Consider the following 13,104-nt stretch of genomic DNA (forward strand, 5'->3'; position numbering starts at 1 on the left):
TTTTTCTTTCATTTGTTACACAACTATTTCTCTCACTTTCACGTGGACAACAGAGAGCGACACCAGTGTTCACTGTTCTCTCCATATTTACACCACTGTGTCCTCTCTCTCTCTCTCTCTCTCTCTTCTCACTCCGCCTTCAAGTGTGGACATTCAGGTCAGCTGTAAACACTTTTTTCCTTGTTGTAAAGGAAATAAAATGGGAAAAAAAATGGAAAAAAAGTGAATCATGAGCTTGTCTCCTACAAAGACTTTGATAAGGGCCTTAAAGACACATTCCACAAGCTTCTTGCTCGATCATGTAAACTGAAAGCTGTTTCTTGGTGTCATCCTTGCACCCATTATTTCTTTCTCTTGTCACTGATGTTGTTCTTCTGTTATATAGTATGTTCTTTTGATTTTCCTTGATATTTGTGTTTGCATTATTATTCTATTTAAAAAAAAAAAAAAAGATCTATAGTTTCAACGTGGTGGTTTTTATGAGCCATGTCTTCTCAAGCGTAACCTGGTCTGTCCCCTTCAGATGGTGTTTCCCGCCTTCTTCCGTGGTTTAGGTTTGGTGCGCTGAAGTCTGGATTTTATAAACCCGGGCAAAGAAAAGGCAAAGAGAGCAAGTGTGAGATCCCACAGGGTCAGGTGTCTTGAAAACTCTGGGTTTATATGTGTGAACAACTACAATACAGGATAGGAGCCACAAGATGAGGAGGCTGCTGTGGTTTATTGTGGTTGTAAGACACGTCCTAAACTAACATGGATTCCCCCTGAACTAATGCTTCATGCCGAAGTCACATCTGCCTGCAGCCGTTTAATACTGTAATTTCATCCGACATGCTGTTTTTGTTTCCTCCATGATGTTGGTGTTGGTGCACGACATTCCCACATCACCACGGTCGGTCGGCTGTGTGTCGGCTGTGTGTCGGCTGAGTGTCGGCTGAGTGTAGAGAAACAGAGTGAGACAAAAATAGAGAAAAGTTAGAGTGACACAGTGTGTGTGTGTGTGTGTGTGTGTGTGTGTGTGTGTGTCTGAAGGAGACATTCCCACCGCTCCTGGCTGTGTATGCTGAAACCCAATCATCGTGTGAGAGAGACCAGACGCACACACACACACACACCCACACACACACACACACACACACACACAGAAGCGGCTGTCTTTTCACACCTGCTAATCTTTTTTGAAATACAACAATGATTTAATGCAGGAATTATAATGCAGACACACACACACACACACACACACACTCACCTTCCCACCATTTATCCGTTCTCCCTCCTTCCAGCTGATAACTTCAGATAGACTTGTCAGCACCCTCTCATTGGCTGAACTCCTCCTCTCTCTCTCTCCTTGTTACTAAAACACATTAGCGTCTCTCTGTCTCAGATTATTGCAGTAACACAGCAGTGAGTCCATCTACACACAGGTGACAAATAATGAACACTAACTGGTCATACTTCCTTGATGGCATGGCGTACTGGGAGCTCCACCTGGTATGAGAATTTAAAACAGAAACCAGACAAAACTGTAATGATGCATTTTGTAATATTAAAGGCCCATTCAGTCTAAAGGTCTCCGTCCATGTGTAGTTTGATTATAGATCAGGTCTAGGTTCTATATTAATACTGTGAAAGTATCAAAGCCTCAGTCCACAGAGAAATGCGCACAGCCTGTATTCAGAAACTGAACTCTACAAAAATGTTCAAAAATGTGCAATAGCCTGAAATTAAGCTTATTATATGTGCATTGTGTTTGGGAGGCTGCAGCCCACTAGGTCACAATTTGAAAAACCCAGTCTGTGTGTGTGTGTGTGTGTGTGTGTGTGTGTGTGTGTGTGTGTGTGTGTGAGCGTGTTGATGATATCAGAGGTTTATTAGTGTCAGGGGTCACAGAGGACAAGGAGGGTCATCCCATAGCAGGAAACACTGAGTGTTTGAGGGAGGAATATTTGTTTGTGTGTGTGTGTGTGTGTGTGTAGGATAATATCTCAGGGAACGCTGGGCCGAAGCGCCAGGCCGTGAGTCGGAAATCCTTTTGGAACAAGAGAACATGACTGGGCCTTTTTGTGCGTGAGTGTGTGTGTGTGTGTGTGTGTGTGTGTGTGTGTGTAGAGAGAGAGGAGAGAGAATGGGAGGAAGTGGTGTATTATTCTCAGTTAGACGGTGCTCGCCGCCCGTCCGTCACTACGACGCCTCAGACCTCACACTGCTCAAGCCCTCGTTCCCACAAGACATTCAACGCACACACACACACGCACACACACACACGTCAACCTATAAACTACCTGCTGTAACTTCACCAGCACAAACAAACATCCAACAAGAACCTGATTCTCGTCATTTTATTTTCAGTGAGAAGAAACCAGAGAGATTTTCTTTCTTTGCGGTTCCCTCCGTGGTGGAGGGAACTTTCTTTAGACCCACTCCTTGAAGGAGGAGGAGGTCAGTGTTGGACTCTAACGACTCTAACATTGGACAGACGTTATATTTTGGTTGGAAATGAAAATCCCTCGGAGGACGCCGTCCACAAAGACGTGGCTCTTTGCGGCGACCGTAGACCACGAAGGCTGAACTAAAACGAGATGGTCTGGTCTACAGAAGATTTTCACTTTGCGTCACCTGTTCCTGCTCTTACCGTTGCGTTACAAAGCTTCTGTCGCCTAGCTGCTGTCGCCTAGCAACCTTGATAACATATACCATTTTTTTTCACAGAAAAGGTTTTAAGGCCCTTGGTTTTAAGACTTGTACTGTTAGTTGTTGAATTGAGCTGAAACACAATACTTACAGTTAAACGTGTAATCCGTGAGCTCCCTGTCAGCGGGGCCACGAAGGATCCACCTGCTGGATCCTTCGTCCAAGGTTGAAGGACGCACTTCTCTGCCACACTTGAAGGAGCCTTGGAAATGTTTCACGCCGCTCTTCAAACGCGGCCTCCGAAGGATGCGGCCCCTGATTTAGGACACAGCTTAAAGTATCTGTACTTTATACTGTGTGTCAAGATGGCGTTGGCATGAGACATTTGAAAGATGATGGATTTTATTTACTTTACAACACGACTTAAAAACAACAAAATATCAACGTCAGCTGTCGTCAGTTATTCTACGTCAAATTGATGCTGGCTGTAAAACCTACATTCGACCAAATAACAAGGTCTAACGCTCCTGCAGGGAAGTGTGATGTGCCGTAACAGTCCACCACGTATAATACAGTTACAGTATCATATTTACATCTCATTCTCATGACACATACATGTGCTGATATTTCCGTACATGATCATTCAGGCACACTGTAGATGATTCAATGATTCATTCTTGATGCTGATGTTTGTTAGTTTTGGTGAATTATGTTCCTGTAATTGATATTTTTTACATTATATTACTTCAGTATATTTTACTTCTTGTGAATGTTGGTTGATATATTGTAATAAATTTTCATATACAGAATGTTACCCATGATGGGTTTGCAACTCTATGACCAAACCTGAAGAAGCTCTAGAAAAGCAAACAAGAAGAAAGAACTAATCAGACAGTTCTGAACATGGATATTGTCTTTATATTGTCTAAATATCAATAACAGGTCACAGCAGCTTTGAACATAAAGAACATGTCTAAAGACTGAGCTTCATTTCAAAATAAGAATATATAAGTGGCACCTGTAAAGGAGATCAGTGTGTTTGTGTGTTTTGGGGGTGGGGGGATGGGGGGGGGTGAAGAAAAATTTATCACCAGCCTTTAATGCACTCCCACAGACTGTATGAATGTCTGTTGTTTCAGGATATAATAGTCCATTGTTGCGATGAAGGAAACCTGCAGACACGTCCTCTGGGAGCGTTGTACTACCAACCCCACAGGTGCTGCGCTACTCCACTTCCTTCCTGTCACCTGACCCACGTCTCCCATCAGGACACGGTGTGGAGGAAGGAGAGGAGTGTGTGTGTGTGTGTGTGTGTGTGTGTGTGTGCGTGCTGGGCAGGGATGTATTGTACATGATGATGAGAGCCAGACCACGTCGGTGGTCAGTTGATTTATGTGTCAGCTGTTTTTATCTGTGAATAAATTATCGGAAAACTCTTCATTCTTTATCACAATTTTTATTCTTTAACAAACTAATTGTGCGTCTTATGAAAATATAACAAGATCTAATGAGTCAGAATTACACATAAAGGACGACTGGTACCGTTTCAAACCTGTCTCCAAAAACGATGTTTAAACTGCAACAGCAAATATGTTTTCTGAAAATCTGTTTCATACGATTCCTGAACAATTCCTCAATCATTCTTTGGTATTACAAAGACGTGTTATCGTTAGTATTAAAGAGAGTTATTGGAGCAGGATGCAAAAAAAAAAAAAAAAAAAGGTTATTGTTAACAGTCCTTAGTGTTGAGAGTCATTTCATTTTCCCACTCAGCTGACCTCTGACCTTTCTTCCACCTGTCCTCTAAATAAAGGTTAAGTTAAACAGCAGTTGTCAGATAGTGAAAGTGGCTCTTTAGAGAGATTACCTCAGTCAAGAACCCTCAAGAACTCTTTATTTTACCAGAGGAGGAGAACACAGAAGAAAGGGAATGAAGAAGAAGAGGAAGGAGAAGGAGAAATAGAAGAAGAGAAAGAAGAAATAAAAGGAGGAGAGTATCGTACAGGCAGCACACTTATGACCGAGGTAATCTGCAAAGTTTCTCTCTCCCTGATCAGACACATGGCGTGATAAGTTTTCATGAGCCCACAGTTGCATGGAAGTGTTTACATTGTTTGTGGCTTTGTGGAAGCAGAACTCCAACTCTCCTCGTCCTGGTTTTACTGTTTCACCTCCATAAAGTCACAACATTGTGTGCAGACCCGGTCTGCAGTCTGTCTCTGCGAGCGTGGTGGATTGCCAATTTGGCTTCTCCTACCAAAAAGCTGACCAGTTGATACTTTGACTTGACCGAATAGTTTGAAAACAGCAGATAAAAAACTGAAAAACTCTGCGAGTCTCCTGCATTCAGTGAAAACATGAAAAACATTTTCAGACGGACCACAGAATCCTTTCTGTCCTTGCTTAGAACACTATTGTTAAAAGTAGACACAAAAGCATTGGTGGCAATGGCACCGTGCAGAATTCTCTGTTGGAGATCAGAGGTGGTTTATAAAGGGAGGTCTACTGTCCCTTCAGTCTGTCTGTCCACACACACACACTCTTACACAAGCTTTTCCTGATGATGGTTTTCACACAGAGCACATGCACTGCCTGCAGGCTTAGTTTCTCCCTTCCCTCAGTTGTAATTGGGGACCGTCAAGCTGTGAGAACCCAGGGCTCAGGTGGAGGGAAAGTGTCCGTGGGGTCAGGCTGTGCTGTAGGTTCCTCTCATTTGCAGAGGGCTTCTGCCTCCAGAGCTCCAGGCCCTGCTGCACCAACAGAACAGAATGTACACCCAGCATAGAGCTCACAGACTGGGCATCAGTGAGTGTTGGCCCCACTAGGTCCAGTCAACTCCTGCCCTGTGTCTGACAGCAGAGAGTGGATGAACCTCCTCTGCCCATGTTTCCTCTCCAAGCCAAAGAAGAAGCTAGAAGCTAGAGCGCCATCTTTTTAGTTTTGAGGATTTCAATATATCCTGTTAACTCGCTCACACTCTCTCATTCCACAATATCAATCTCCAGATCTCTGATAGATCTGGAGATTTGTCACGTGTGACATTGAGGGTGTGCTGCTGTTTGATCAGACTCTTCCCATGGTCCCTACACTGCCCTTAACAGGTAAACTCACTTCTCTTCTGTCTAAAACCAGTCAATAAATAACCAAGAGCCTCTCTAAAACTTTGGTCAGCAGCTAAACTGAATTAAAATGCCAGCAGGCGCACAATATTTCGAATAAAAACACTACATAAAACTAAGGAGTGATATGTAAAACTAACAGGTAAAATCCTACACATTTTTAAAAACACCAAAATGGTGCTTAAAACAATAAAAGAGCGTTAACATTAATAAAAACAACAGTAAAAAGATGGATGTAGGCTTTGGAGAAAAGGAAGCCCACCCCTGCACTCAGTGTGGTGTTATGACTTAAGATGGCTTCCCCTTCCCACTCTCTGTACCAGTCTGCTTCATTATTAAAATCACTATGTGTCTATATGTTTAAGTTTAGCTGTTTCTTTTCCTCGTCTCCTTAGCCCCATTAAAGTTTAAACTCCCGGCTCTGAAATTATTCATTGTTGTTGAGAGATTAAAAACTATATTAAAGCCACTCAAAGAATAAAATAAAATACTAATTAGTTCCCCAGGCTGTCTTTCTTCCAGTTCAGGTTCTGAGGAAGAACTGGGAGACCGTCACACCATCCACCGACAGCAAGGGCTTCACTTTTTTTCCAGTTCACCCTCGCTGCCGATAGAATGGTAAAATTGTCAAATCAGTTAAAATATCAACATCTCGCTGGTTTTTAATAATAACAATGACATCATCTGCATAGGCAGAGAAAACGATGTTCTCATTATAAACAGGTAAAATCAGGCCTTCAATGCTTGTGCTTCCTTTATGAAGTAGGGGTCCTAGGAAGAGGGAATAGAGGATACCAGACCTGGAAGCCTCTACGCACTCTGATAGGAGCACACCAACTGCCATTAAGCTTCAGCTTACTCTCAAAGTCATTGCATAACACCCGGATCTTGGCAATGAAACCAGCGCCGAACCCAAACATCGCCATGATTTTCCATGAGGAAGTCACGCTCATCGCGGTCCAATGCCTTTTCCTGATCCGGAGAAGAGAAGTCAGACCGGTATTTATGCCCAATGAGCTGGAGACCACCAAAACATCTCGAGTTAGGTAGACACACCTTGGACTACCATGGACCTGCCGGGCACAGAGTAGGCCTAGTCCCGATGGACGACCTGCTCCACGGCTTCTCTCAGCCTGTTATCCAAAACCTTGTTTTTCAGCAGGAGGGCGACAACAGCCCTGCAGCAGGACAGTGGCAGAGAACCTGAAGCCAGACTTTTAAATGAAATTAAAAAGATCAGTTGCTAAAATGTCCCAGAGGGCTTTCTAAAAGTCGAGGCCGATCTAGCTGTGAGTTGGTCTCTTCGGAGGCCTGAGGCAGTTCACTTCAGAAACCCTCAAACGGTGAGTCATCCTCCTTGTACTCACCAGTATAGAGGGAGGAGAAAAACTCAACAGCTCTCGCCTTCTGATCTGGCCAGGTTCAGTGAGTTCTTGCCCTGTGTCAGAGAGCGGGGGGGTTGGATTACTTTTTTCTGTCCATGCTTTTTCTCCAGCCCCAAAGAGCATCCACCCCTGTGATATTCTGGACTCGGGACCTTTACTTTAGTGGCCAGCAGGTTGGCTAGAGCCATTTTTTTGAATTTGAGGATTCAGTCTTTCCATAGTCCCACCACTGCCTAAGACATGTAAAATCACTGTTCTATGTCTAAACGCAGTCCAACAGTAACTTAAAGCCTCTCTAAAACCTTTATCAAATTTTACAACTGAATTAAAATGCCAGTATGTGCTCTTGGGTAAAATATTCCTAATAAAAACATGACATTAAGCCAAAGAATAATTAGTAAAAACCAGCTGGCATCATTTTACAGGATTTAAAAACATTAAAGTCATGTTTAAAACAATAAAAGGGGCGGAGTCAGGCTGAGGAGATCCTGTCCTCACTGAGGTGGGACCATGTGTTCTGTCTGCAGTCTCCTCCATGCACACATCCACCAGGCCATGAGACCAGAGCAGCTGCTTCAGAGTGTGTCGGGAGGCTGGATGAGGCTCTGCATGATTACCATCTAAAAACACACTACAGTTAAAATCCCCAGCCAAGAATAAAAAAATCCTCTGAGCTGCAGCTATTCAATTTATCATGAAGAAGCTCTTCCTCTCTGCACCGTTAGTTGGAACACAGATGTTGATAAAAAAAAAAAAAAAACACAGTTAAATGCTCAAAAGGCGCTTTGGCTTAAAGACGCCTCCCCTCTATCACATGCTCGACCTCCAGAGAAGTTGGAGTAAAAGTTCTGGAGAACAGGAAACCCACTCCTCCACTGAGTGTGGTGTTATGGCTTAAAACCAGCTCCCCCTCCCCACCCTCTGCTCCAGTTTGCCTTGTTGCTCACATCACTGTGCCTTTCTTGTAAAAACAATGTGTGTTTCAGTCTTCAGTGCCTGTCTGCCGCCATTTACATTTTAAGTCCCCACTCTAAAAAAGAACAAAAAGACATACTGAGTGAGAGGTTAGAAAACTAAACTAAAAACAATCAAGGGAGTAAATAATAATGAAACCAGTGCCTTCATTGTCATTACAAACTGAGTAATTTCCTTACTTTTATCATCGGTTTCTTCAGTCTAGATACTTCTTGATCAGTAAGGTCTGACTCAGCTCACCTGGCTGAGGTGTAGAAAACCTGCTTATCTGGAAAAAACCGCTCTCAATCTCCACCCTTCATGCCTTTGGTCTGCTAGTAACAATTTAAACATTTTAGCAGCATCAACTGCTGCACCACCCATGCACAATTCACCTGTCACCCTACCGGCTCTACTTAACTCACCTGTCACCTCGCCAGTCACACGCAACTCACCTGCCACCTCACCTGTTTCGCACAGTTCACCTGTTCTTTTATCTGCCATCAGTCATCCATACGAACAGGAAGGTGATGGGAGCCGCCTGCGGTGAGACAGAACAGCCCGGCAACACTTCGGATGATACCACCTTTCTGCGTCTGAACAGGACGCACGTTTGACAGTGTGATCTCAGTAGCCGGTCGCGTTTAGTGGCAGCACCGGCTCAAACATCCCATTCACCGTGTTTCCACTAACCTGTTAACCCGCTCCACAGGAACAGAACTATCACGCTGTTCATGCGGGCAGCGGACTTCGCAGAGCCAAGGCCGCACCTGGCTCCTCCACCCTGCGCAGAGGGCCGGCTCCGGTCTGGATGCCGTGCTTCCGTGTCGGCTTGGAGAAGACGCTGCTCGTCGCCATGCTGGCGTCTGAACAGCTGGACGAAGCCTGGCTGTTCGGCAAAAACACACAAAAACACCTGAGCAAAAATAAAACCCACAAGAACACAACGCTAAACACCTAACACAACTATAACTATCAATACAACAAGGGAAGGACAGAAAAAGATAGAAAATATACTCCTCTCACACAGAAGAGGGAGGAGAAGAAGAGGAAGAAGAAGAAGAAGAAGAAGAAGAAGAACAGATAGAAGAAGGAGAAATAGAAGGAGAAGAAGAAGAAGACTTCTCAGCAGTGAAGTGTTGGAAGCCTGAACCTCTTAATCTCTGAACACGTCAACACACACTCGACAACGTACGAGAACCCTTGGGAATCTGTTGTATGTGTGTTTGTTTGTGCATATGTGTGTGTGTGTGTGTGTGTGTGTCCTGGTGTGAACAGGCTCTATATTTCAAGGTGTGATGGGAGGCAGTTTAGTTGATGACAGGTATGTTTCACAATCTGGACTTTCACATTATACCACACACACACACACACACACACACACACACACACACACACGCACACAGCTAGATATTGTTGCTGTTCTTTCAATTCAAACTCACTTCAATAACATTTTTGATCTTTATTTTCATTTCATTCAGAGAGAGAGAGAGAGAGAGAGAGGTGCTGCAGATTTCTTCCAGTCTTTACTTATCTCTCTCATCCAGAGTCGTCCTCCTGGACTGATATGTTCGGTCTGGTTTGAACTTATCAGGGGCAACACCCCGTCTGGAAATTCACACAGATTAAAGAGCTTTTATAAAGTCTTTATTTATCCACAGGGGGGCGGCTGAGTGTGCATTGTAGTGCAGCAGCGTGTTTCCTGTTCACACCAGTGAAGTTAATAAAAAAAAAAAGAAAAAGAAAATTGAAATCAGCCATGTGAATATTTGAGAACCAAAGGTGCATCTGTGGCATTTTGTCGCTTCCTCTGAGACTTTCGTTTATAAGCATCTTCCACAGTGAGGTGGCCCTCTTTATTCTTTATTTCCTGGCCTTCCTGTACAAAGCTCAGTAACGCTGAGATTGTCAAGGGGTTGCCATGACGGTCATTTTATGTTTGAGATTTTGTTAGGACTTTTGTCCTTTGTCATTTTCTGTTTTATTTTGTAGTTGTTTTCCTTGTGTGTCATGATGTGTTTACTTCCTGTCTTTGTCCTGTTTCCCTCCTAATTGATTGTGTGCCCCGCCCTAATGTGTTTCACCTGTGTTCTATCACCCTTGCCTTCCCTTGTATCTATCCAGTCTCTGTGCTCCCCCTGGGTCTGGGTCAGCTCACCTGTTCGTGTCTCCTGTGTTACTGGTTCCAGTTCCTTGTGTTTCTCCTGCTTGTGGTTCCTGTTTGAAGTCCCCTGTGTTTCCTCGTGCTTCGGCTTTCTGTTTAGTCCCCAGTGTTACATTGTGCTTTGGCTTCCTGTTAAGTTGGTTCACCAGTTTTGTTAGTTCTTCTGATTATTAAACATTTTTCACAGACTCTCTTGTGTTGGCTGCGTTTGGGTGCAGCCTTACCCCCTACCATGACAGAGATGCAGCAACTTATCCATGCTGCATCTTTTTGAAAAATATTTTGTGATCTTTCCTGATAACTATGGATCCTTCACTTTCTCTTGTTAAAGGCTGCTGGAGGATTCGGTTCTAATACTGCTCCACATGTCAGAACTAACTCCCAGAAAACTGCAGGTCTTCTTCAGCTCTATAACATTTGCGATTGTTTATTCATATCTTGAACTGTAGCTGTACTGTCATATATTCTCCTGCTTAATCTGTTGTGTTTGATTTTACTTTTGAATCCTAATAATTTTATATATATTTATATATGTATATGTGTATATATGTATATGTGTGTGTGTATGTGTATATATACAAGTATGTATATATATATATATATATATATATATATTTGTCACTATTGTCTTGCCTTTAAATGTCAAGCACTTGTTCAAATGTTTCAAATAATATAAGAAATATAATAATGACGCCTATAAACCAACAGAAAGTGAAAATGTTGAATATTAAGCACAGGAAGTTCCTACAATGTCATTCTTTATTCAGAAAATATTGTTGTGTTCCATTTAAACTGGGAAATCAGAATTTTCCATTGGGAAATTTCAACTAGAATGGCCCCTGAAGTCGGATTTCCATCCCAGAAAGTCAAAGGAACCTCACCGACCCCCATCCTCAAAATCCAAGATGGCTGCCCCGTGCGTCAACAGAAGCCTACGAGACCTTGTACTATACGTGATAATGAGCTAAATAGATAAACGTGTCTTCGGCTGTGTGCAGCACTAATGCAGAGCCGACTCAGGACAAACGCAAGAAAAGAAACTTTGCTTCTTCTGTCATTTACTCATTGTGACAAAAAAAAAAAGGCGTCATGCTCTTCATCATCTTCACCACCTGTCACTGACCTCGCCTGTCTTCATGTCAGTATGTGTGAAGGTCTGTGTCTGCAGTGAGAGCTGCTCTGTTCTCCCACACATCCTGTTCAGCATTAGTCTCACCTCAGGAGGCTTTACCACTTCTATCAGATCCACACCACACACACACATTCCTGCTGCTACCTACAGTATATGACAACACACACACACACACACACACACACACACACACACATGCAGAACTTGGAAAAGGGCATCTATGATCAGATAAATCAAGCCTTTAAAACAAATAACTCAAGTTCCACTCACACTGGCTGCATTGCATCAATGCTTGAAGCTGGACATGTTCCACAGACAGAAGAAGAAGTGGAGGTACGGAGGCCAGGATGTGCCCATGTGGGAAGCAAATGTGATTTAAATCCACACCTTAAATCACCCCCTTCTCTGTGGTATAAACTGCAAAGTTGAGCTCTGTCAGAAATCAAAAAGCTTTGATTGATGCGATGAGCAGTCACGCTGAAGTTTCCACATTCCTTCCTTCTTTTCTTTCATTTTTAAAAAAATGTTATTTAATGTGTGACATGAAATGCTAGACCACAAAGAATATGAAAAGAAGAGACCAAAGTAAAAAAAGACATAAGAAGGAGAAATTTTAACAACAATGTTGATATCAAGAGAAAATAGCTGGACACAGACATTAAAGCTAAAGTTTACCATGTAACAAATACATAAATAAATACAACAGCAACAGTATGAGTGAAAAGAAACTATCATTATTACTATGATCACCATGGGCGGCCCCCAAACCCCAAGAAGGAGGCAGTTCCTGCTTCAGGTACCACCCTGTTTTTTAAATTTCTGATTTAAATGTTAAAGCCAGTCTGACTATCCCACTTAACTCCAAAAGTTTCCTCATGACAATATATATATATATATATATATATATATATATATATATTCAACATTGAAATGAATGAGGAGGGTTCAGTATTGATGCAGTGCTGTTGTCATTCTGAATATTGTCTTTGTGTATTAATGTGATTAAATTCTGTTTCTCTGTGCAGACTAAAACGAAGAAGACAACATGTCTGTCTTCTCTAACTTTGATGTAGTTGGTTGTTTTCCAACTGAAAAGACGAAGAAGAACAGAAGATTTTCATGTTGATCGTGGCGTTCTCCTAAGTCACGCTAAGAGTTTGAACTAAAAGTTTTCTCCTAAGTCCTCTTCACAAAACAGCTGAGACCAACTGTTACTAAGGAAAAGTGAAAACTCCTCAGCTAAGAGTGCGACTCTGTTGCTATGGCTGACGACGGTTTTCATGGACAAGCCTCCTTGCAGGAACCACAGCGATTGGTTGATGACAGACCGTCTGTGCCGGTGAAAATGCATGATCAACACCCTGTGGTAATCATTTTTAAAAAACACTGAGAAATAAACAAGTACAAATGAAATAATAACGGATTAGGAGCTGTTTACGTAGTAGTGCAAAATGATGATGATAAGGTTTGTGTCGACCGGGAGAATTTTACTATAAAACCTTATATTCAGTTCTCTCGGTTGTGGGTTGAAGTGTGAGAAGATTTCCACTGTCCCCCACCAGGTGACATCCAGCTGGAGTATGATCCTTTCAAACAGCTGATCAGGTCGCTCTCCATGAAGATCCGTGACTCGAGTGTAGATCCTGAACACTGAACAACAATGTCTACAGCTGTACAGGCAGCATCAACACAACCTGTGCGTTGATTTTGTTTTCCTGTTTG

The 13,104-nt window shown here is 42.7% G+C and overlaps 1 long non-coding RNA gene across 1 annotated transcript; it reads right to left on the reverse strand.

The window, feature by feature from the left end:
- Nucleotides 1-517: 517 nt before the first annotated feature.
- LOC130187174 (uncharacterized) lies at nucleotides 518-2,870 on the reverse strand. Its single transcript, XR_008830402.1, has 3 exons — nucleotides 2,780-2,870; nucleotides 1,247-1,351; nucleotides 518-931 (listed from the first exon to the last, which is right to left on the reverse strand). It is a non-coding gene; the product is annotated as an uncharacterized LOC130187174 (long non-coding RNA).
- Nucleotides 2,871-13,104: the final 10,234 nt, after the last annotated feature.

The sequence above is a fragment of the Seriola aureovittata genome, chromosome 19 (assembly GCF_021018895.1).
Source record: "Seriola aureovittata isolate HTS-2021-v1 ecotype China chromosome 19, ASM2101889v1, whole genome shotgun sequence".
Taxonomy (NCBI): Eukaryota; Metazoa; Chordata; class Actinopteri; order Carangiformes; family Carangidae; genus Seriola; species Seriola aureovittata.